The sequence below is a fragment of the Ovis aries genome, chromosome 7, assembly GCF_016772045.2.
Source record: "Ovis aries strain OAR_USU_Benz2616 breed Rambouillet chromosome 7, ARS-UI_Ramb_v3.0, whole genome shotgun sequence".
NCBI classification, from domain to species: domain Eukaryota; kingdom Metazoa; phylum Chordata; class Mammalia; order Artiodactyla; family Bovidae; genus Ovis; species Ovis aries.
The window spans coordinates 67780481-67806307 of record NC_056060.1 but is presented as its reverse complement, the minus strand read 5'-3'; the positions used below and the strand labels follow the sequence as shown (position 1 = coordinate 67806307).

The window sequence follows — 25827 nt, the reverse complement described above, 5'->3', positions numbered from 1 at the left end:
AGTTTTGGGAGAACCGCTTTTAGATCATTATGATACACACACACATTTATATCCTGAATTTTTAAAACTTAGCATTGTAAAAAAAGTTATTTTAAATATTGCATTAAATTTCAATTGTTGCAAAAAATTCCTCTGTGTCATTATATTCCACTCTAATTCAACACACAGCCATGTTTGTGTGTGCTTAGGCGCTCAGTTGTGTCCAACTCTTTGTGACCCTATGGACTGTAGCCCACCAGGCTCCTCTGTCCATGGAGATTCTCCAAGCACAAATTCTGGAGTGGGTTGCATGCCCTCTTCCAGGGGATCTTCCGAACCCTGGGATCGAACCTACATCTCCCTTGTTGCAGGCGGACTCTTTACCGTCTGAGCCACCATGGAGGCCCAAGAATACTGGAGCGGTAGCCTATCCCTTCTCCAGGGGATCTTCCTGACCCAGGAATTGAACTGGGATGTCCTGCATTGCAGGAAGACTCATTACCAGCTGAGCCACCAGGGTAGCCCATGTGTTAGCACTTCAAATAATACTATGATAAGTGTTACAGGCATTAAATTTGGGGGGTATTTAAGTTCGTGCTTTTGAGACCAGTTCCTAGGAGCAAACCTGATAAGCATTTTTTAACTTATGCTACCAATTTGCCTTAACAAACAAGGAGTGTACCAAATTTACATTTCAACATACAAGAGTATTTGTTAATTAAGTAACTTTTAAAAGAAAATTGCTAACATACAAGGAAAAACTTTTCAAAATAATTAAAAAATTATAATAGTGCTTTTATGTACCCATAATAGCTAAGTATCTAAAAGGAGAAACTGACTGCAAGGATATTGTGCCAGACCTATACTAATTGATTGCATTTTCCATAACTTGGTAAAGTGGGTAGTTAATACCAGAGTTTTAGAATTTCTTGACATAATTCTAAATTTTTCTTTATGTAATTAATTCTGCTTAACTCTACTTTTTCTTAACTTTAGGCCATAGTATTTTTTAGATTAATTCAGAGATTTAAAGGAATAGAATGTACCAGAAACCATAGCATAACATTAATTTCTAATCTATATGGTTTTGAACATACAGCTTTGATGTTCATTTAATACTCAGTTAATTTTAGATTGAAAATTTGCTGCTGTGCTCGCTTCGGCAGCACATATACTAAAATTGGAACGATACGGAGAAGATTAGCATAGCCCCTGTGCAAGGATGACACGCAAATTCGTGAAGCGTTCCATATTTTTCACAATGAGGTACCACTTCACACCAGTCAGAATGGCTGCGATCCAAAAATCTGCAAGCAATAAATGCTGGAGAGGGTGTGGAGAAAAGGGAACCCTCCTACACTGTTGGTGGGAATGCAAACTAGTACAGCCACTATGGAGGACAGTGTGGAGATTCCTGAAAAAATTGCAAATAGAACTACCTTATGACCCAGCAATCCCACTGCTGGGCATACACACCGACGAAACCAGAATTGAAAGAGACACATGTACCCCAATGTTCATCGCAGCACTGTTTATAATAGCCAGGACATGGAAACAACCTAGATGTCCATCAGCAGATGAATGGATAAGAAAGCTGTGGTACATATACACAATGGAGTATTACTCAGCCATTAAAAAGAATTCATTTGAATCAGTTCTGATGAGATGGATGAAACTGGAGCCTATTATACAGAGTGAAGTAAGCCAGAAAGAAAAACACCAATACAGTATACTAACACATATATATGGAATTTAGGAAGATGGCAATGACGACCCTGTATGCAAGACAGGAAAAAAGACACAGATGTGTATAACGGACTTTTGGACTCAGAGGGAGAGGGAGAGGGTGGGATGATTTGGGAGAATGGCATTCTAACATGTATACTATCATGTAAGAATTGAATCGCCAGTCTATGTCTGACGCAGGGTGCAGCATGCTTGGGGCTGGTGCATGGGGATGACCCAGAGAGATGTTGTGGGGAGGGAGGTGGGAGGGGGGTTCATGTTTGGGAACGCATGTAAGAATTAAAGATTTTAAAATTTAAAAAATAAAAATAAAAAATATTTTAAAAAATTAAAAAAAAAGAAAAAAAAAGAAAAGTTGCTGCTGCTGCTGCTCCTGCTGCTGCTGCTAAGATTAAAAAGTTACAAGTCAAATATTAAATTGATAAAAAATGATAATGACTTTACTAGAGAAAACACAAGAGGGCAATCTTGTACAACAATAAAATGTGTTTGAATAAGACAGAAGAAATAATTCAACATTTTTAATTGTTATTTTTTTCCAATAGACATTTGAAATCTTGTCAATATGTATTATCTTTTTATTAAGTGATGGAAGTGTGGCTTTGAAAAGAAATTTAGTGTCAGCAGCCATATAATAAATTCTGCATGTATTTCAAATCTATTTGTTAATCCTGAAAAGAAGTGAATCTGTTTTCCATTGTTGGAACCATATGGCCTGGTTTCAGTTGATAAGAAAGCAAGGAAATAGATCTACTATAAAAGAAACACTGAAAATATTTTCTTCTGGATTCACTCTTCATATATATATATATATATATATATTTGTGTCTCAAAATGGAAATTGTTTAATTTTTTCTGATATCTTTTTTTAATTAGTAAAGTGATCTATTAAATCTCATTGAAAAGGCTACTTTTAAAAATGAAAAAAATTAATGAATTGCTAAAGGCAGGACTTGGTCTAATGATTAAATTTAAAAACATGTATGGCCTTTTACAAATTTTAATTTCCTGACACTTAAACAGGACTGTAATTTTGGTTAACTCACTATACCCTAAAAATTAAGGGCATGAGAAAATAAGAGGTTTAAGGCAGTTGCATGCAATTTTGTAGGAGCTAATTCTCAGAGATCTTAGTTTCATCGATAAAACACACAGAGATAGTATCTGTGGTGCTGTTACTTCTCATAGTTCATAGACCTTCTCCACCCAAACTAATTTTGTGTTTAGAATGCCAAATGGGATTCAAAAAACAGAGGGAGAATAGAAATAGTTATTTTTCTGAGCATACTGGTGGGAGCAAGCCTTCAGAATTCTGTGATCACGTACCTGGTACTTAGAAATACGATATAACAATAGTTAATCAAATCATGTGGAATTTGAATCCTCAGGTTCTGCCACATATTAGCTATGTGACTTTGGGCCAATTTTTAACCTCTCTGTGCCTTATTTTCTTTTTCTGTATAATGCAGTTATAATGGTACGCAGTATCTGGTACAAAATAAACTTTATATAAGTATTTGCTGTTATGCAAGGGTGCCTAGGAAAATCTCTAATGGAAATAAGAACACAGATATCAGAACATGAAATATAGGCAGGAATTCAGTTGGCCGTACAAAAAGAGGGTCCTCAGAAAGAGGAAAAATTACTTTTATAACCCTTTTTCAAGCTATCCTTGGTTAAGGGTTTTCCGCAGTTCCCAGGGAGAAGGAATCCAAAATTAGCAGCAAGAACTTCATCCAATGAGTCGGCTCTTTGCATCGGGTGGTCAAAGTACTGGAGCTGCAGCTTCAGCAAGAGTCCTTCCAATGAATATTGGACTCAGTGGTCATGAATTTGAGCAAACTGTGGGAGATAGTGGAGGACAGAGGAGCCTGGCTTTCTACGGTCCGTGGGGTCACAAAGAGTCAGAAACAACTTAGCAACTGAAGAACAAGTAAAATAACTTACTGAATGCTGCAGGAGTTTTGTTCATTTCACCATGCAGAAAACTATGCCTGCTTTTAATTCCAATATGAGGAATGGTGAGTCATTCTAGAGTAGTTTTCTTCAGTGCTCATAAACCTCTATTAAGGAGTCCTCATGGTCTAGTATTGACAGAATCTTAACTGATGAGTATTATTTGAATGATAGTGTTAGGATATGGGCTTTCCAAAAGGGCAAAGAAGATACACAGCTGCTTATAGGAGCTGCGTAACAAAGCTTATTTCTGCAATATGTATCATGACTCGCAGTGGAGGATAGTTCACTTAGGTCACTTTCATATTTAGGAAGTACTTTTTGCCAGGGTAAAAAACCCTGAAATTGGAAACTCAAGACATATCAGTTCTATTCCTATGGTTGCCATTGCTCCATTCTGAGAACAGGTAAGGGATTCTCCATGATTCTGTTTGTTCTCTAGGCAACTTTCTCATCCTCATTATCATGGTTTCTAAATTGTTTGAAAAAATCCAAGTAGAAACATAAATGAGTCATTATGAAAATTATTAACAATATTATACTTGTGCTTTGCATTATTCCATTTATATTTTAGGTACAACTTCAGAGTGGTTAAAATCTTGCAATATCTTTGTAGGAAGAAATGATTTTAGTAATTTAAGTGCTTGTGCACATTTCTGAGATCATTTTGGAATACCAATGAAAATTTCTATCATATCCTTGAGATACTCGAGCAGTTCTGAGTACTGTTGGGGTATGAGTGGCTCCCAGTGTGCTGGAAAGATTTTCCAGGAAAGGCTGACTTTGTTATAAGGTAACTTGGTGAACTGCCTAAAGTCTACAGTTTTAAATTTCCAAGTTCTAGCATTTAACTTCTAGGTTCTGGTCCGAGTGGAGAAGGCCAACCAAATTTATAAGAAACTGGTGTATAAATGCAGCAAGCACTGTGCGAAAGATAAACACAATCCCCATTCTCATTGATCTGAAGGGATAGAAAGAAACAAGTAAATGTACAACTTATTATTAAATCAAAAACTCTGAGTAAAAAAGCCTTCAGAGTTATAGAGCCCATGACTGGGTATGCTCCTCAAGTAGATCATGAGGAAAGAGTTTTTAAAGTTTACAATCTGGTCTTTTGTTTATTTACACTCCAGTATTCTTGCCTGGAAAATCCAATGGACAGAGAAGCCTGGTAGGCTACAGCCCATAGGGTCGCAAAGAGTCAGACACGACTGAGAGACTTCACTTTCACTTTATTTAGTTAAATATGTGTTATCTTACTGTAATAACTTGCCGTGACTGTCTCCACAATGGATATATCTGTTCCATAGATTTGTAATTTACAGTTTGCTTATCAAGGGTCTCCAACTTCAAATTGCATCTTCAACTTATGCTTTTTCTATACTTTCATACAAGCCATTTCCAACTGTTGACACTTTCTTTCCTTAAATATTGCATTACTGCAAATCAAGTTGTATGAAAATAAAGAGTTCTTTCAGATTCAGAGACTTGTCTTTCACTATGTATTAATGTTATTCGTCCAAGCATCTGAATTTTGGGGTTCTTTAGTGCCGCAGTATGAACACTCAAGGCAAAAACAAAATAAACCATTCCAAAGTTAATATATGCTCTTATCAAACGTCCATGCCTCAGAAGTAGCAGGAAATAGCCATCCAGTCATCGTATAAAAATTCATAGCAACATTATTTATAAAAGCTACAGAGTAGGAACAACCCAAATATCTATCAACAGATAAATGGCTAAACAAAGTATGGTGTACATACATACAAGGGAATATTATTCAGCCTTAAAAAAGGAATAAAGTTCTGACACATGGAAACAACATGAATGAATCTCAAAGACATTATGCTAGGTGAAATAAGCCAGACACAAAAGGAAAAGTATTGTATAATTCCAATTATATGAGTTTCTTAGGATAGCCAAGCTCATAGAGAAAATAGACTATAAGTTTCCCGGGGCTGAGGGGAGTATGAATGGGGAGAATTTAATGAGTACACAGTTTATGTTTGGGACAATGAAAAAGTTCTGGAAATGGATAATGTTGATAATTATACAATATTGTGAATATAGTTAATGTCAGTTATACAGTTAATGGTAAATTTTACATAATGTATGTCTTATCATAATAAAAAAAATGCAAAAACAAAGCAAAACCAGACTATGTGAAATGTGAAGGGAAAATACTGTCATCTGTCCAGGTTCTGTCACCATGAGACACCTCATGCTTTGTCTATCATTACTCTTTCTGTTATAATGCTAAAACATTTTAAAAAATCCTTTCTTAATTTTCTCTTTCAGCACTCGATCTTTTCACTCCTATTCAGTTCAGTTCAGTTCAGTTGCTCAGTCATGGCCAAGCAACCCCATGTCTTCCCTGTCTATCACCAACTCCCAGAGCTTGCTCAACTCATGTGCATAGACTTGGTGATGCCATCCAACCATCTTATCCTCTGTTGTCCCCTTTTCCTCCTGCCTTCAATCTTTCCCAGCATCAGGGTCTTTTCCAATGAGCCAGTTCTTCGCATCAGGTGGCCAAAGGATTGGAGTTTCACCTTCAGCATCAGTCCTTCCAATGAATATTCAGGACTGATATCCTTTAGGATTGACTTGTTTGATCTCCCTGCAGTCCAAGGGACTCTCAAGAGTCTTCTTCAACACCACAGTTCAAAAGCATCAATTCTTCAGTACTCAGCTTTCTTTACAGTCCAACTCTCACATCCATACATGACCACTGGAGAAACCATAGCTTTTTTTCACCCTTGTTAGCTACCTTATAGCTGTTTTATTCTGTCACCCACAGTATTTTTTGCATGTAAACAATATTGCTATTATCATTGAAAGTGAAAGTCACTCAGTCATGTCCGACTCTTTGCAACCCCATGGGCTGTACAGGCCAGAACACTGGAGTGGGTAGCTATTCCTTCTCCAGAGGATCTTTCCATCCCAGGGATTGAACCCAGGTCTCCCACATTGCAGGTGGATTCTTCATTATCATCATTATTATTGATTCTTAGATTGCATCCACTATTCTAGTGTCCTACTTATATTGAGGTTTGATGTAACCACCACTGGCCTGCAAAAATATGAGTTACAAGGACAGTATGACAGGATCATGCTGATGACAGTATAATAACTTTGTATGATTCTGTCAGGTGGGTTTATTTCTCTCCCTTGGTTCTTGTTTTGTCATAACAAAGATTTGAAATGATGGACCAACTATATCTCAGGCAGGATTTCTCAGCTCCTGTCCCATCATAGCAAGGATTCAAAACAACAGACTGGTTACAACTCAGTTACAGCTCAAGCAGACAGATCTTTTATTAAATAGATAGTACACTCCCAAGATGTATAAGCAGGCTGACCCCAGAGAAGTGGCAACAGTCACTCTTGGCTTCCCTTTTTATATGTTCCAGCTCCTCCTCTTGCTTTTGCCATGGGCAAAATAGGGCTTGTACCCACCACCAATCAGAAAAGGGAATGCAAATAGGCATACCCTCAAAGCCAATTGACAGTTGTAAGGTATATAGCAACAGGCTCTATTGCACATGCCTTTCCCATAATTTAGTCTGTTATAATCAGATATTATGTATATATAGAATATTTATAAAGCCTTAATGGGCTCCTAGCTGCCAAAGGTTACTAGAGGACACGACTGTGCATCAAGTGCATGGGTGCCAGTTGGAGAAGCCCCTGTGGTTAGTTTGCATTCACTGTGTCCCTAGGGCACATGTGCAGGAGTTGAAAAGGTCTCAGTTGTTATTTTTGTAGCATATTTGTGAGTTCTCCTGGGTGTGTCTGGGATGGGGTTTAAAGATCAGCTTACATCCTTTTTGGCTAGGCCACCTCTTGTTGCTCATGCCTAACTTCCTACCTAACCATTCTATTGAGACTTCTTTCTTAGTATGTATGTCTACACTATCAGGTGGATTGCAGCTTTGCATCTAATTTGTGCTCCTTAGGAAGGACATGGGCTCTGGTTGATCCAAAGACAAAGCCTGAAATAGGATAAAGTCCACAAAGAAACTACAGGACTGAAGATGGTCCCTTCCATTTGAGAGAACACTTTTTACAAAATTATTGGAAATGTATCCAACCAGTCCATTCTAAAGGAGATCAGTCCTGGGTGTTCTTTGGAAGGAATGATGGTAAAGCTGAAACTCCAGTACTTTGGCCACCTCATGCGAAGAGTCGACTCATTGGAAAAGACTCTGAGGCTGGGAGGGATTGGGGGCAGGAGGAAAAGGGGACGGCCGAGGATGAGATGGCAGGATGGCATCACTGACTCGATGGACGTGAGTCTGAGTGAACTCCAGGAGTTGGTGATGGACAGGGAGGCCTGGCGTGCTGCAATTCATGGGGTCGCAAAGAGTTGGATGCAATTGAGTGACTAAACTGAACTGAACTGATGCCAAACCTTCTTCTAACACCTATTTTGTCTTGCAGAAATATTGTAATCACCACAAGCACTTTTACTGTGCTAGCTATTGGGAACAGGGCAAACTTGTTTAAATTTATTGATTTTATGAATTTCAAAATCAGTTAAGTCTCTTAAAGAACTTACTTTATGATTTAAAAGGATCCTAAGAAAATACACTCCTATTCTTGAAATAAAGGAGATTATTTACAGATATTTTTATTTAAAATTATCAAATAAAATATTTTAATATAAAAATTCAACAAGAAAAGTAAATTGAAAATAAATAAGAAAGTTTCCCACTCTGCCCATTGCAGACAATACCTCTCTTCTGATATAATCAGTATTAGAGGTATATCAAATACATATACATGAAATAAATAGCATAACAAATAACATATGTTGTGAATACAAACAAAAGGCAGTATTCTACAATTTGGTGTTTCACTCATTTCTTTTTTTCTTTAACAGTAAAGTTATTTCTGCTTTTTTATTGATATATAGTTGCTTAATAATATTATATGTTACAGGTGTACAATATAGTGATTCATAATTTTAAACGTTATACTCCATTTATAGTTGTATGAAATATTGGCTATATTCCTCATGTTTTTCAATATATACTTGTAGCTTATTTTATACCTAATGGTTTATACCTCTCAATTCCCTCATCCCCTTCCCCCTTCTCTCTCCCCACTTGCAACCACTAATTTGTTCTCTTTATCTGTTGTCTGCTTCTTTTTGGCTATAGTCACTAGTTTGTTGTGATTTGACACTTCACATATAAGTGATATCATACAATATTTGGTTTTCTCTGTCTTGTTTCACTTAGCATAATGTCCAAGTCCATCCATGTTGCCATAAATAGCAAAATTTTAGTTCTTTTTTTATGGCTGAGTGGTATTCCGTTCTATTTAGTACCACATCTTCTTTATCCATTCATCTGTTGATGGACACTTAGGTTGCTTCCACATCTTGACAATTGTAAATAATGCTGCTATGAACTTGAGGTACATGTATCTTTAAGAATTAGTGGATTTGGTTTTTTGGATATATACTGGGGAGTGGAACTGCTGGGTCATATGGTAGCTCTATTTTTAGTTTAGTTTTTTTTTTTTTTGAGAAACCTCCATACTGTTCTCCATAGTGGCTGTACCAATTTACATACTAACCAACAGGGTACGAAGGTTCCCTTTTTCCCACATTCTGGCCAACATTTGTTATTTGTACTCTTTTTGATGATAGCCATTCTAAAAGGTGTGAGGCGATATCTCACTGTGGCTTTGATTTGCATTTCCCTGACGATCAGCAATGTTGAACATCTTTTCATGTGCCTCTTGGCCATCTGCATATCCTCTTTGGAAAATATTTATTCATTTCTTCTGCCCACATTTTAATTGGACTTGTTTGTTTATTTATTTATTTTTTTTGATGCTGAGTTGTATGAGATGTTTATAAATGTTGGATATTAACCCCTTATCAGTCATATCATTTGCAAATATTTTCTCCCATTCGGTTGGTTGTCTTATCATTTTGTCAATACTGTCTTTGCTGTTTAGTTTAATTTTAATTAAGTTAAAATTTAATTTTAAGTTTAATTAGGTCCCATTTACTCATTTATTTCTTAAAATGTTAAGGAAAAACAGATTATTACTTATATTTGATTTGTAAATATTGCCTCTTCTTTTTTCATCCATGAAATAAATACAAACCTTGGAAAAGATCCACAATGGAAAAAACGATCTTGTTTACATCTGTCTCCTGTGTCTTACTGCAAGGTTTTCAGGCCAGGAACTGTGTCTGCTTAATCTTTATAGCCTCAGAATGTAACACAACACTTGGCACAAAATAAATGCTCAGTAAATGCTTGTTCAGTATTATTTATTCAACTGAGAAGTATTTATTATCTTCAGTTGGTGGAACATGGTCCCAAGATGTACATCATAGACTGTAATACATTGTTGGTACAATACATGAGCCTGTCCTAAGACATGTAATCATGTATAAGTCCATTCTCTTTGTATATTTTCAGTTCAGTTCAGTTCAGTCACTCAGTCATGTCTGACTCTTTGCGACCCCATGAACCGCAGCATACCAGGCCTCCCTGTCCATCACCAACTCCCGGAGTTCACCCAAACCCATGTCCATTGAATCAGTAATGCCATCCAACCATCTCATTCTCTGTCGTCCCCTTCTCCTCCTGTCCTCAATCTTTCCAAGCATCAGGGTCTTTTCAAATGAGTCAGCTCTTTGCATCAAGTGGCCAAAATATTGGAGTTTCAGCTTCAATCTCAGTCCCTCCAATGAACACCCAGGACTGAACTCCTTTAGGATGGACTGGTTGGATCTCCTTGCAGTCCAAGGGACTCTCAAGAGTCTTCTCCAACACCGCAGTTCAAAATATATTTTAGTATAGAATAAATTCTGGATAGATACTCATCAAATTGTTACCTTGATGTCTGGCTGGTAGAAATAAGAATATTTATTTTTGTCTTTATTTTCTAATTTTTTTAGTGGTTATGTTTTGCTTTTATAATAAAATTGTGAAACATTTTGAATGTCTGATTCTAAAATAGGTACTTATGTGCACTTCCAAATTATAAATTTTAACAGGTATAAAATTAAAGTTAATTAAATCATATTAGATGAATCATTTATTTAAGCAAAATGAGTCTGATATCACCAAATAGTATTTTATGTACATATTTATTTTTAAAAAATATTTAACTTGTGCCTAGAGAAAAAAGTTTCAATTCTGAGGTATTTTATGTATATATTTAATACTCTAGAGTATTTCTAAGAAAATGTTTAAAATTGAAAATAATTATACTAATAAAACTTAACAATAGTACCAAAAGAGTATAAAGTGATTTTCCTCTGAGACTTCCAGTCTTTTTTCCCAAAGACAACTACAATTGTTGGTTTCTTACATACCATTACAAAAATCATCAGATGATACATAAGCATATGTATGTATCTATACATTCTTATGGGATGGTTGGATAGCATCACTGACTCAATGGACTTGAGATTGAGCAAACTCCGGGCGATTAAGGACAGAGAAGCCTGGCATGCTACATTCCATGGGGTTGCAAAGAGTTGGACAATACTTAGTGACTGAACAACAACAATGTACATTCTTATAGAGAAATAGAAGCACCCTATATTTAGCATGGTATATTTTTATTTACTTTCTCATGATAATATGTATTAGAGATCATTTCCTACCATCTCATGTAGTTCTACTCCATCTTACTCTGGACTACTTTATAATCTATTTTATGGATGAACAGTAATTTGTTCAAATTACTCTCAAAAATTGTACTAATTTGTCGCCTCACTAATCATGTATGAGAATTCAGGTTTTGTTAAATCCATGCCAACATAGTATATTATCAAACTTGGGTCTTTTACTTATCCGATTGGTGGAAAACAGTAACTTGTTTTAACTGGTAATCCTTTAATTAGGAGTAATGTGATATCTTTCCAAGTTTTTCATATTTTTTGTATTTTATTCTGAGAATTGCCTGTTACTATCTATTCCTCATTTTTCCACTGTATTTTTTTTCCAAGAGCTCTTCCAGAAATAGAGTTAACAGGTGATAATAAAACATTATCTAAAAATAGTTTCTTATAAGTTGTTTGTCATTGTTATCTTTAAAAACATAGATTCCATTCTACTTAGTTCAATAAACATCTAAGGGAAACTTTCCAAATGTAGAAGTGTAGACCCTGGTGGAGACACAAAATTAAGTGAATAAATGGATAAAGGGTTATTTCAGGGAGCTCACAATTTAATACAGAAAAGACAGACAGACATGCTCTTAAAATAATATTATGAGGCTGCAGGAGAGCACAAGAGATTACTTTGAGAGATTGAAGTTAAGGAAGGTCGAATGAAGTAAATAACCTGTGAACTGGGCTTGGAAGGATAAATGTATTGGCCTCCTACAGCTGCTGTAATAAAGTACCACAAACTGAGCGCTTTAAAACAGCAAAAATCTGGGAATTCCCTGGCGGTCCAATGGTTAGGACTTCACACTTTCATTGTGTGGGTTCAGTCCCAAGGTGGAGAACTAGATCCTGTAAGCAGCATGGCCAAAAAATAAAATAAAATAGTATAAATTTACTTCTCACAGTTCTGGAGACTAGATATCCAAAATTAAGTTGTTGGCAGACCCATGCTGCCTCTGAAACCTGGGATAGAATCCTTCCTTGCCTCTTCCTGGCTTCTGGTGGTGGCCAGCGATCCTTGGCGTTGCTTGGCTCATGGCTGCATCAATCCAGTCTGCGCCTCTGTTGTCACCTTTCCATCTTCACATTGTCTTCCCCTTGTACCTATCTGTGTCTGTATCCATACTTCCTTTTTCATAAGGAAAACAGTCATTTTGGTTTAGGACACACCCTCATGACCTCATCTGAATTTAAATTGATCATCTGCGAAGACCCTATTTCCAAATAAGATTACATTCACAAGTATTCTCAACAGAGAAGTGGGGGGGGGCAGTTGGTGAAGGGTGGGTATCTTAGGAGAAGAGAATCAAATGGATAGAAACTTGTCAGTAGGATACACAGGGCATGTCTAGAAAACATCAAGTACTTTGTCCAGTTTTTCGAGAGCATGTAAGAAAACTGTGGGAGAAGGTAAGAAAACTCTGGGAGAAAGTCTTATGCCCATTCCTTCTCCAGGGGATGGGCAACCACTGAAGCTTTCAACCAGAGAGTGCCCAGTTCAGTCATGGCTGCCTTAAGGAGACTGTGCTGTAACTGTGCAGAAAATGAACTAACTGGGGAATTGGTGAAGGCAGGATGGCCAGAGAGGGAACCACTGCAGCTGCCTCAGAGAAACTGAAAGTGATGTCACTCAGTCGTGTCCGACTCTTTGTGACCCCATGGACTGTACAGGCCATGGAATTCTCCAGGCCAGAATACTGGAGTGGATAGCCGTTCCCTTCTTCAGGGGATCTTCCCAACCCAAGGACCGAACCCAGGTCTCCCACATTGCAGGCGGATTCTTTACTGGCTGAGCCACCAGGAAAGCCCAGGAATACTGGAGTGGGTAGCCTATCTCTTCTCCAGCGATCATCCGGACCCAGCAATCAAGCAGGGGTCTCCTGCATGGCAGGTGGATTCTTTACCAGCTGAGCTATCAGAGAAGCCTCAGAGAAGTCAGAGAGTAAAGGATTAACTTGTAAAGACAGTGAGTTAGGGCACCTGCACTCAGTCTAGGACCCTAGGAAAGAGCTGTTTGCTTGTGATTTGAACATTCCCGCAATCCAGAGTGATCTCCTAGCCCCATCAGAAAATTGCTCAAAATATACTCATCTGATGGGGTTGCTTTATGAGTGGCAGTATTTTGCACTCTGACAAAGGTTACGCATGTGGCTTGCTCTGAAAGAGGCCCCGGGGATGTTTACGACTCTTTGGAAGGCCTTTCTTTCTGCTTTTTACTTAGCATTTTCAGAGTGACTCACCAAAACATCTTGGACCAGAAAATGAAATTTGAAAAACGTCTTCTCCTTTAAGTTCTTAAGAATTTTTTTTGCACCGTTAGCATATAAAAGAGCATATAAAAGTGGGTTAATGGCTGAATTAAGCTGTGCCAGCCAGGCAGATATTGTCTGCATTTGAGGAGGAAGCGTCCACCCACTGTTTACCGTTGTGCTTGTCTGCGATATGCTTGCAATTATGTAGAGGATCCAACAACAAAAGAAAATAAAAGTCACCAGAAATAGATGAAAGGTGCCCTGGTACTCAGGAGCAGGGCGATTGCCCATTTCCAAGTGTCTTGTTTTCTGCTCCATGGAGAAAAGGAGCTGAGTACGTATAAAGTGTCAGCCATTCCCAGTGACTAAGTAGTGTTCCTATTTGCAGCTGTTTCTCTTGAGATCCTCAAATATATTTAGAATCTTCTTGGCTCTTCTCTACAGAGAAGGCTGTACTTGGCTTCACCTTTCTCTGCAATAGACTTTCAAAGTTATGTAGCCAATTGGCTTGATCCCTAGCTACTTCTGTTGTTGAAATATAACACAAGGTGCCAACATACAGGTAGTGAGCAAGAAGAGTGGAATTTTTTAAGCCTGAGCATGGGTTAGCCTCAGTGCCCAGTGTTGCAAGTAGCTGGCCAGAATTCAGAAGGCTACCATCTAACAAGGAGGAAACCTTGAAAAGGCAACTTAAATTTGATCCAAATCCCAGTGCTAATACTTGTTTTGTTCTGGATGCTGTGTCAGACTGTTCTACTATGTGTCCATCTGTTTACACTGTAGCCGATGTGTATGCTCAAGGTGTGCAGGAGACCAAAAACAATTGCCCAGATAGACAAAGTGAATGCAGTAGGCTGAGTTCTAACTGATACCACAGCATTTATAATTACTGTGATACTGGTGGTAAAGCTGAATTCAAGACAAAAACTATGCTAAAAATGTTTGTATCAAGATTAGTGACTCTTGATTATTATACATTGTCTTAATGCCGTGTTACAGATTCCAACCTCAAACGTATTCATTGCCCTCTGGAAGAATTAGATACCAGTTCTTCAGAGAGTAATTTGACTTTAATACAAAATGGCTTTTCTAGACAGTTTATTCATTTATTCAATATCTTTAGCACCTTTCAGTGGTGGGAGCTGAAGTATCCCCTAAGCTATTCAATTATCTTTTAGAATAAACAAATATATGAACACTTTAACAGCAAATATCAGTGCAGGAAAATCTATACAATCAATGCTTTTTTAAGCCAGAAATAATAACCACATTACATTATCCTTGTATTTAAGAACATGGAGAAATAAAGATACTTTAAAAAGCAGAAAATAAATAACGGGAAAGAAAAGCATTCTGGATCACTCTTTTTTAGAATTGTATGTACTCATGAAATAAAGACATTTATTTAATGAAGTATCAGCTTCCCAGGTCACTCTGGGTAAAGAATCCATTGGCCAATGCAGGAGACATAAGAGACATGGGTTTGATCCCTGGGTTGGGACTATCCCCTGGAGGAGGGCATGGCAACCCACTCCAGTGTTCTTGCCTGGAGAATCCCACGGACAAAGGAGCCTGGCAGGCTACGCACAGAACTGGACATGACTGAAGCTACTTACTGTGCACACATAGATATTTTGAAGTATAGGAACAGCCATAGCACTAAAATCTGCAGAGAATAACCTTGGCATGTTTACTCCCTTTTTCCTTTTGCCTCCTTTTATTTCTTTTATCTACTTCTATATTCTTTTCCTTTCAGGTTCTTCCTTGATTTTGGTTCTTTTCACTTCTGCTATTACTTCCCCTTGTTAAATTTTCTTTTTTTTCTTTTCTCCCCTTGACTTTTCTCTTTCTCCATCACATTTCATAAATACAAAATTTACATATTACACAGAGTCAGACATGACTGAAGCAACTTAACACGCATGCGCATGCACTATTATTAGCTACTTAATTAGATTTTAAACATATATTAATTAAACATTTCAATAAAAAGCTTTTTGAAACCCAGTCCTATAACAAATTAAAAATGAAACTCATCAAGAGATTGATTTTTTTCTGCCTCTTTCTCAGTTTACATAATGTTTACAAATGACTCCACATTTCTTATTGAAATACCACAAGATAAAAATAAAAAGAAAATATAAAATTATTATCTAATCAAACTTCATTAAAATGAGACCTTAAATCACATAGTTCCAGTGATACTGTTTCTCTTACCTTTATATTACCAAAGGCAACACAACTGGCAAAATATTTGTGCACATTTGTCACCCTTGGTTCATAAGAAATATGGACATTATAGAATAAAAACACTTGGTGACAAAAAATATAGTAATCATAAGAAAGTTTCCTAGGAAAAAGGGTGCCTCCAGATCAAAGAAAAATATTTGAGATACTAGCAAAGCATGGTAACTTCAAAGGTTATTCTCAGCACAGCTGTGACTCTGCTTTAGGTATAAAGCTTGCAAAAACTTGAACATCCTGAAAACATTCCAGATTAACTTCCCAGTTTGACAGAAAACAATTAAGGGTCCAGAAAGAGAGAGTAGTTTGAAACCTAAAGCCCAGAAATTCATTTTAGGATGTTTTTGCCTTGCTGAATCTTCTCAGACAAAATCATGACTGGACACAGCTAACATTTCATTTAGGAACTGAGTTTAATTAACTACTGAAGTGCAGATGAAGGGAGGATGACAGTCTGGGAGATGGAGTCTAATTTGGGACTGCATTAAACACCAAAGATTATGCCAGTATCACCTGATGTTCTTTACTTTAGGATTTGTTACACAGGTGACTCACATCTCTCCATCTCTTTCATTACTTTTGATCAAATGACATCAAGGCTGCTTCATTATCATCTTCCCTCCAACTGGTCATCTTCTGAGACTACATCAAAATGCCCCAGGGACACCACCTTTGTTATAAACAGACTAGGGTACAGATGAAGTTTTGTTCAGAATTAATATTTCAGTACAAACAGGATATACTTTTGGACTGAAGTGGAATGAATGTTAATTCCCCTTTGTACATTCAATCAATTTCTCTCTTCTTTTGCTTTGTCTCAGTAATGCCATTTTTCTTCTACAAATCTCAAAAGTTTTGCCCATGCTCTGCCCAGCATGTACCCTCTAAGATTTGCAAGCTTCTTTTTCTCTATAGATCCCTTTCCCTTCAAATGTAATTTGGGTTTTACTATACACTGGGGCTTTCTGAAACCCTCAAGTGTCCAACAGAAATTCATCTATGAGGTAAGTTGTCCTCATGGCTTATCCATTAGCACCAAGAATCTATCCCTGTTGCTTGTTTAGGGCTTGTTGAGACCTTCTTCTGTGCGGAGAAAACTTTAGACAAGCACAGCCATGTTATACCCACCTGGGCATTAAAGAAGAGAATCAGGGCCACCCTCCCGACAAGGACAAGGTTCCAGCCTCTTCAGCTCACTCCAGCTGAGATGATCCATTGGCATGTTTAAAATTCTGAGTCCCTTTCATTGTCAAGTAAATCCAGAACAGATTACATGTCCTATTTTTGTGTTAATGTTTAATCCTCACAATACCAAGGTAGGAAAAGCAAAGGTATAATCAATTAGTATCCCCTTTCAGAGATGTGAGCCATAGGGGGAAGTTGAGATTTAGGGTGCTTTCCAACATTACAAATGACTATCTAAAGCATCTGCATTTGTGACTATGCTTAAAGTGTTTTACTGGGGGAAAAGATTTGTGGATTGGATCTGGGGGATAATAATCATACTTACCTCATAGGGTTGTAATAAGGATTAAATGAGATAATCCATGTAAAGCACTTAACATGGTGCCTGAGTTAGTACTCAGATGCTAGTAGTTACTGGTAATTGCTATTAATAAGTGTGATGTCTATTAAGCTATACTTCTTTACAGTTCCTTTTGTATTAAGCAATACAAGTATCACATAAAGGTAGGCAATGCTGTAAGTGTTTAAACTAAACAAGAAGTGATTTTTTAAAAGCATGTATTTTTTTCCACCCAAATTTATATTGGGTTTTTTCAAACATAGGAATTCCATGAAGAAAATAGGTTATCACTTTTAGGAACCTAATTTATGTTAAATTATTCTCAGTACCGTGCCCTCACTCAAAATATTGCAACTGAAGATGAACCCAAAAAAACCCACTAATAATAAGAAATTTTCACTTTTTCCTGTTATCTCACTTCTTTAATGTGAAATCGAATAAGTACTCTCCTATTTTTCCATTCTGATAATGGTGAGGAGTCTGAAAAATCAATTGAATGTCCAACTACTTACCCTGACAACTGGCAACTCTGATACTGTTTTCTTTGGACTTGTGTTTGTTTGTTTGTTTTCTATAAGTACTATAGTTTAAGACTAAATGAATCTAATTTTAAATAATTTCCTCTCATCATTTTTGTGTTCCTTTAAAAACAAGTGAGAAACAAGCAGTCTAATACACCAATAGAGCAAAAATTGATACAACATATTTGAAGGTCAATTTAGCACTTTTTATTAAAATTTTAAATGTTTATACTCTCTGTTCTTGGAATTTTACCTCTAGGGGTTTCCCTTACAGAAATTTTTGCATAAGTACACAGAAACACTTGTACTAGGATGTTCACTAAGCACTATTTACAATGAAATAACACTGTCCGCAACCCCAAGACCATCAGTAAGGGGGCTAGTTAAATACAATGTGATGCATTCAGACATAGACTACTATATAGTTGTTAAAAAGATAAAACTAAATATATATACACAAAGACTATGGAGGAGTGGATGCAAAATCACTAACAGTGATGGTCTCCCAAGTGGAGGTGTTATGGAGGTTCTTTACTTATTTTCTTCTTTATATATTTTACTAACAGTGGAATTTTCAAAATAAGAGTAAATTGAGTTTGTTATCAGGAATATACACAAATTTAAGTATATAATGAATACATATAAAAAACTCAAAGGAATATGGCAGGCAAACCAGAGTGTTTAGTTGAGATAAAGCAGAAATATCATCCCTACTCCTCATTTCAAGTCTAGTGTACTTTTTTTTAAAAAAGATCACTTATAGTTTTGCAGAAGCTATGTGTGTGTGCATGCTAGCTGTGTCTGACTCTTTGTGACTCCAGGGACTGTAGCCCACCAGTCTCCTCTCTCTCCATGGGATTTCCCAGACAAGAATACTGGAGTGGATTGCCATTTCCCCCTGCAGGGAATCTTCCCAACCCAGAGATTAAACCTGAGTTTCTTGGATCTCTTGTATTGGCAGGCAGATTCTCTACCATTGTGCCACCTGCAGAAGCCATATAATGACATCAATGTGTCTATCTATGAAAGAGAGAGCAATTAGATTTGATAAACTTTGTTCTAATGCAATGTGGCATTCTTTAGCACTCTAGGACTTCCCCTTCTTTTGCCCCTACTGTCTCCTTTCTTAATGGATCGCCACCCACACCCCTCATTGGGCATCCTTGACAACTGTACTATGGTGAATGAGCTTGTTCTCCTGAAGCCGGTCTAGCTGAAAATTAGTTGTTGTCTATAGAGTAAGTCCTCTACATATGAACTTTTAAGTTGCATAGTTTCAGAGATGCAAACATATTCCATCAATGTTAGGTGTGAGTGAATTACAACTTGCCCATTGTTTTCTGCTGCTGATTATCTCCCACTTCCTTTCCTTCCTCCAGTCAGTAACTCTTCTTGCCTGTTCACTCAATCATCTCTCCTGTTTACCAGTTGTGGTACTGTACTACTGTACTTTTTGAGGTACTATACTGTAAGATTAAAAATATTTTCTTTATTTTTGTGTTTACTGTTTATGTATTATTTGTGTGAAAAGTATTATAACTATTACAGTACAGTACTATATAGCCAACTGTGTTAGCTGGTTACCTAGGCTAACTTTGTTGGACTTGTGAACAAACTGGATTTATGAAACACACTCTTGGAAAGGAACTTGTTCATATGTAGAATTATCATAGTACTATTTGTTGAAAAGGGTTCTGTGGACAAATCTGAGATGTAGGGTCATGATCAGGTAGAGATGTAGGTCACAAGGGAGGTTGTTCCCACTCATGTGTCTTCCATTTGTTAACTCAGCATAAGTATTATGATGAGTATCATCCCCAGAGCTACCAGGATATTCTCACCTTTTCCTCAGGGTTTAGGACTCAGGACCTTAGTAAGTTTGAAACCTGGCAAAACAAAGAGCAAACCCCTAACTTATTATGCTTTTGTGTTCAGAGTAGTTATTTGCATCACTATTCTATTTAGTCATTCTAGTGGCTTTGAAAAGTATAGGATTATACCACCCTGAACACGCCTGATCTCGTCTGATGTTGGAAAAGTATAGGAGGATTATCAATTGCCCCAAATTGTCCTATCCTTTGGATGGGTTTGTTTTTCCTTGAGTATTAAGCACTTGCATAATTCTATTTTCTGTATTATCACAATGTCTTAGAGTAATAGAATAATATATCTGTTTCATTCTTTTGCTACTGAGCATAACTATACTCAAACCAGCTGCAATTTTACTTTTTAATCTCCAGGAGGTTCTATCAACAAAGCCAAAAGCTGGTTCTTTGGAAGGATAAATAAAATTGACAAACCATTAGCCAGACTCATCAAGAAACAAAGGGAGAAAAATCAAATCAATAAAATTAGAAATGAAAATGGAGAGATCACAACAGACAACACAGAAATACAAAGGATCATAAGAGACTACTATCAGCAATTTTATGCCAATATAATGGACAATGTGGAAGAAATGGACAAATTCTTAGAAAAGTACAACTTTCCAAAACTGAACCAGGAAGATATAGAAAATCTAAACAGACCCATCACAAGCACGGAAATTGAAACTGTAATCAGAAATCTTCCAGCAAACAAAAGCCCAGGTCCAGACGGGGCTGAATTGACAGCTGAATTCTACCAAAAATTTAGAGAATAGCTAACACCTATTCTACTCAAACTCTTCCAGAAAATTGCAGAGGAAGGTAAACTTCCAAACTCATTCTATGAGGCCACCATCACTCTAATAGCAAAACCTGACAAAGATGCCACAAAATAAGAAAACTACAGGCCAATATCACTGATGAACACAGATGCAAAAATCCTCAACAAAATTCTAGCAATCAGAATCGAACAACATATTAAAAAGATCATACACCATGACCAAGTGGGCTTTATCCCAGGGATGCAAGGATTCTTCAATATCTGCAAATCAATCATTGTAATTCACCACATTGACAAACTGAAAAATAAAAGCCATATGATTATCTCAATAGATGCAGAGAAGGCCTTTGACAAAATTCAACATCCATTTATGATTAAAACTCTCCAGAAAGCAGGAAAAGAAGGAACATACCTCAACATAATAAAAGCTATATATGACAAACCCACAGCAAACATTATCCTCAGTGGTGAAAAATTGAAAGCATTTCCCCTAAAGTCAGGAACAAGACAAGGGTGCCCACCACTACTATTCAACATAGTTCTGGAAGTTTTGGCCACAGCAATCAGAGCAGAAAAAGAAATAAAAGGAATCCAAATTGGAAAAGAAAAGTAAAACTCTCACTGTTTGCAGATGACATGATCCTCTACGTAGAAAATCCTAAAGACTCCACCAGAAAATTACTAGAGCTAATCAATGAATATAGTAAAGTTGCAGGATATAAAATCAACACACAGAAATCCCTTGCATTCCTATACACTAATAATGAGAAAGAAAAAGAAATTAAGGAAACAATTCCATTCACCATTGCAATGAAAAGAATAAAATACTTAGGAATATATCTACCTAAAGAAACTAAAGACCTATATATAGAAAACTATAAAACACTGATGAACGAAATCAAAGAGGACACTAATAGATGGAGAAATATACCATGTTCATGGATCAGAAGAATCAAAATAGTGAAAAGGAGTATACTACCCAAAGCAATCTACAGATTCAATGCAATCCCTATCAAGCTACCAGCGGTATTTTTCACAGAGCTAGAACAAATAATTTCACAATTTGTATGAAAATTCAAAAAACCTCGAAAAGCCAAAGCAATCTTGAGAAAGAAGAATGGAACTGGAGGAATCAACCTGCCTGACTTCAGGCTCTACTACAAAGCCACAGTCATCAAGACAGTATGGTACTGGCACAAAGACAGAAATATAAATCAATGGAACAAAATAGAAAGCCCAGAGATAAATCCACACACCTATGGGCACCTTATCTTCGACAAAGGAGGCAAGAATATACAATGGATTAAAGACAATCTCTTTAACAAGTGGTGCTGGGAAAACTGGTCAACCACTTTTAAAAGAGTGAAACTAGATCACTTTCTAACACCATACACAAAAATAAACTCAAAATGGATTAAAGATCTAAACATAAGACCAGAAACTATAAAACTTCTAGAGGAGAAGATAGGCAAAACACTCTCCAATATAAATCACAGCAGGATCCTCTATGATCCACCTCCCAGAATTCTGGAAATAAAAGCAAAAATAAACAAATGGGATCTAATTAAAATTAAAAGCTTCTGCACAACAAAGGAAACTATAAGCAAGGTGAAAAGACAGCCTTCTGAATGGGAGAAAATAATAACAAATGAAGCAACTGACAAACAACTAATCTGAAAAATATACAAGCAACTTATGCAGCTCAAGTCCATAAAAATAAATGACCCAATCAAAAAATAGGCCAAAGAACTAAATAGACATTTCTCCAAAGAAGACATACAGATGGCTACCAAACACATGAAAAGATGCTCAACATCACTCATTATCAGAGAAATGCAAATCAAGACCACAATGAGGTACCATTTCACACCAGTCAGAATGGCTGCGATCCAAAAGTCTACAAGCAATACATGCTGGAGAGGGTGTGGAGAAAAGGGAACACTCTTACACTGTTGGTGGGAATGCAAACTAGTACAGCCACTATGGAGAACAGTGTGGAGATTCCTTAACAAACTGGAAATAGAACTGCCTTATGACCCAGCAATCCCACTGCTGGGCATACACACCGAGGAAACCAGAATTGAAAGAGACACATGTACCCCAATGTTCATCGCAGCACTGTATATAATAGCCAGGACATGGAAACAACCCAGATGTCCATCAGCAGATGAATGGATAAGAAAGCTGTGGTACATATTCACAATGGAGTATTACTCAGCCATTAAAAAGAATACATTTGAATCAGTTCTAATGAAGTGGATGAAACCGGAGCCTATTATACAGAGTGAAGTAAGCCAGAAAGAAAAACACCAATACAGTATACTAACACATATATATGGAATTTAGAAAGATGGTAATGATAACCCTCTATGCGAGACAGCAAAAGAGACACAGTTGTATAGAACGGACTTTTAGACTCTGTGGGAGAGGGAGAGGGTGGGATGATTTGGGAGAATGGCATTGAAACATGCATACTATCAGGTAAGAATCGAATCGCCAGTCTATGTTCAATACAGGATACAGGATGCTTGGGGCTGGTGCATGGGGATGATCCAGAGAGATGATATGGGGTGGGAGATGGGAGGAGGGTTCAGGATTGGGAACTCATGTACACCCATGGCGGATTCATGTCAATATATGGCAAAACCAATACAGTATTGTAAAGCAAAATAAAGTAAAAATAAAAATTAAAAATAAAATAAAATTCATCCTATCATTCTAAACTTTCTTCTGTCATATGTAGATCTACTATGCTATTCAGTATTACCTTATTTTAAAGTCTATCATGCATTCCTATTAAAGTTATACTATTCAAATTTGAAAGTTTGTATATTTTATCTTATCAGTTGAATAAATATTCAAAAATGTTTTAACAATCAATGTTGCATTGAACCTAGCTAATGATAAACATTGTCCTTTTAATGATTCCTGAAAGTGTAAATCTTATTTGCCCAAGTTCATAGCCAGTGGAAATGTCTTTGAAAATCATGAATAGATGTACTAAAAGAATTTTTTTTAAGTATAGGAGGAAAGGGACCAGGGATTATATACTAACTGCTGAGTCTGGGTTATTTTTGTATTGAACATTTTTCTTAGTATATAGCCATTGAGTTTCGAGAGAACCACAAGTTTGCAAAGAAGACAATATAACTACAGTTTGAACATTCCTGCTTACTTTTTGTATGGAAAGGTAAGAATGAAGCATCTCACTTTGAGTTCAGAATGAAAAATTATTATTTCAATAGCTTATTTCCCAAAGCACACATATCTCCTGGGAGAGCTCTACTTGGCTTTAAATTTCTTAACAGAAAATTCTTACAAGTCTCTTCTTACAATTCTGACTCCTCATTCCTACATGGACTGTTTTAGGTCCATGAGTCAATAAAAGACAAAAGTTGCCCATAAAATTTCTGAACTTCACTTTAACTGAGTCAGAGCAGAAAGCTGGAAATGATTCTGAGGATTCTAGAGCATAAAGACAAGGATATTTTTGGTATAAAGTGATGCTAGTTAAAGAACCAGTAAATTTATCAGATCCCAAGCAATTAATTCCTTGCCTACTTAATTTCTAATTAATTAACTCATTCCAACCCAATTCCTCACTATCTGTGGACCAGAAAACCTTTTATCAGTCAAGGATAACTTGTTATCTACTAATAAAGAAATATGAAAATATCATCCCCTTTAAAATTCTTTTCACATAGGACCAGATTCTGTAAAATATATTAAGAATTGGGACACTGATCAAATATTTTGCTTAAGTCTCACTGTAAGCCCAATGGAACAAGAAGATACTTGAATTTTCTCTATTGTGCACATACATCCACACACAAATACATATACATATTTTTTTTACTAGAACTGAAATTGCAAGGCATTTATCATCTGATTTGGGTAAAATTATTCTTAATATTTTTACACATCTCCAAAGGAAATTCTTTTTCAAAAAGCTAACCTAGTTTATGTCTGTAAGAACTGGAGTACAAAATGTAAAGTACCTAGACCTGAAATGTCGTATATTAGGAGTTGCTTTTTCCAAGTAATCTAAAGCTCAAACCATAAGGCTGATGCACAGTCAAATCCCTGCATTTTGCTGCCTGTCTTCAAAACTTCAAACTTCACTGTGAAATAATTTCTAAAACAAACTGAGGAAGTGTGAAGCTACATGTCCTGTTACACTTATTACCCTGAGGACAGACGTATGTGGTAGATATGTTAGAGGGTAAAGAGGAACAAGAACTGCATTCTTACGATTTATAATAGACAATGATCCAGCTCATTAACAAATTTTTTTAAATTAACATAAAATTCATATACCATAAAGTCACCCCTTTTAATACATACAGTTTAGTAGCTTTTTAAATATTTAAAGTTGTGCACTATTACCACTATCTAATTCTAATACATTTTCATCCCCCTTAAAAGAAATTCCATGCCCACTAGGAGTTCTCCCTCTCCCTCAGCTGCTGGCAACCAATAATCTGCTTTCTGTCTCTACAGATTTGCCCATTTTGGACATTTCACACAAATGGAATCATATAATATGTGGCCTTTGGTATCTGGCTTATTTTACTTCAGTTCAGTTCAGTCACTCAGTCGTGTTCAACTCTTTGCGACCCCATAGAGGTCGCAACTGCAGCACTCCAGGCCTCCCTGTCCATCACCAACTCCTGGAGTTCACCCAAACCCATGTCCATTGAGTCAGTGATTCCATCCAGCCATTTCATTCTCTGTCATCCCCTTTTCCTCCTGCTGCCAATCCCTCCCAGCATCAGAGTCTTTTCCAATGAGTCAACTCTTCGCTTGAGGTGGCCAAAGTACTGGAGTTTCAGCTTTAGCATCAGTCCTTCCAAAGAACACCCGGGACTGATCTCCTTTAGAATGGACTGGTTGGATTTTACTTAGCATAATGTTTTCAAGGTTTATCCATGTTGTAGGAGTATCAACACTGCACTGCTTTTTATAGCTAAATTTCATTGCATGAATGAATATACCATATTTTGTTTATTCACTCATCAACTGATGGACAGTTGGATAGTTTCTGCCTCTTGGCTATGTGAAAAGTGCTGCTATGAATATTCAAGTACAAGCATTTATCTGAGTATCTGTTTTTAGTTCTTTGGGGAATAAACCTAGAAATAGTATGGCAATTTTTTGTTTAACTTTTTGAGGAACTGCTAAACTGTTTTCCACAGCACCTGCACCATTTTACATTTATATTACCAGATATGGGGTTCCCAAGTTCTCCACATTCTTGTCAACAATTGTTGATTGTCTTTTTTGATTAAAGCTCTCCTAGTGGATAGAAAG

At 36.7% G+C, this 25827-nt stretch overlaps 1 protein-coding gene and 1 non-coding gene across 2 annotated transcripts in view; both read left to right on the top strand.

Moving 5' to 3' along the window:
• The first annotated feature begins 1129 nt into the window (after window positions 1-1129).
• LOC114115974 (U6 spliceosomal RNA) lies at window positions 1130-1236 on the top strand. The gene has a single exon (XR_003590074.2). It is a non-coding gene; the product is annotated as a U6 spliceosomal RNA (small nuclear RNA).
• EXOC5 (exocyst complex component 5) overlaps window positions 1130-25827 on the top strand; it is a 144787-nt gene continuing 120089 nt past the window's right edge. Inside the window, exon 1 of the mRNA XM_060418093.1 lies at window positions 1130-1245. The gene's annotated coding sequence lies outside the window, so the exon portion shown is untranslated. The remainder of the gene's footprint in view (window positions 1246-25827) is intronic.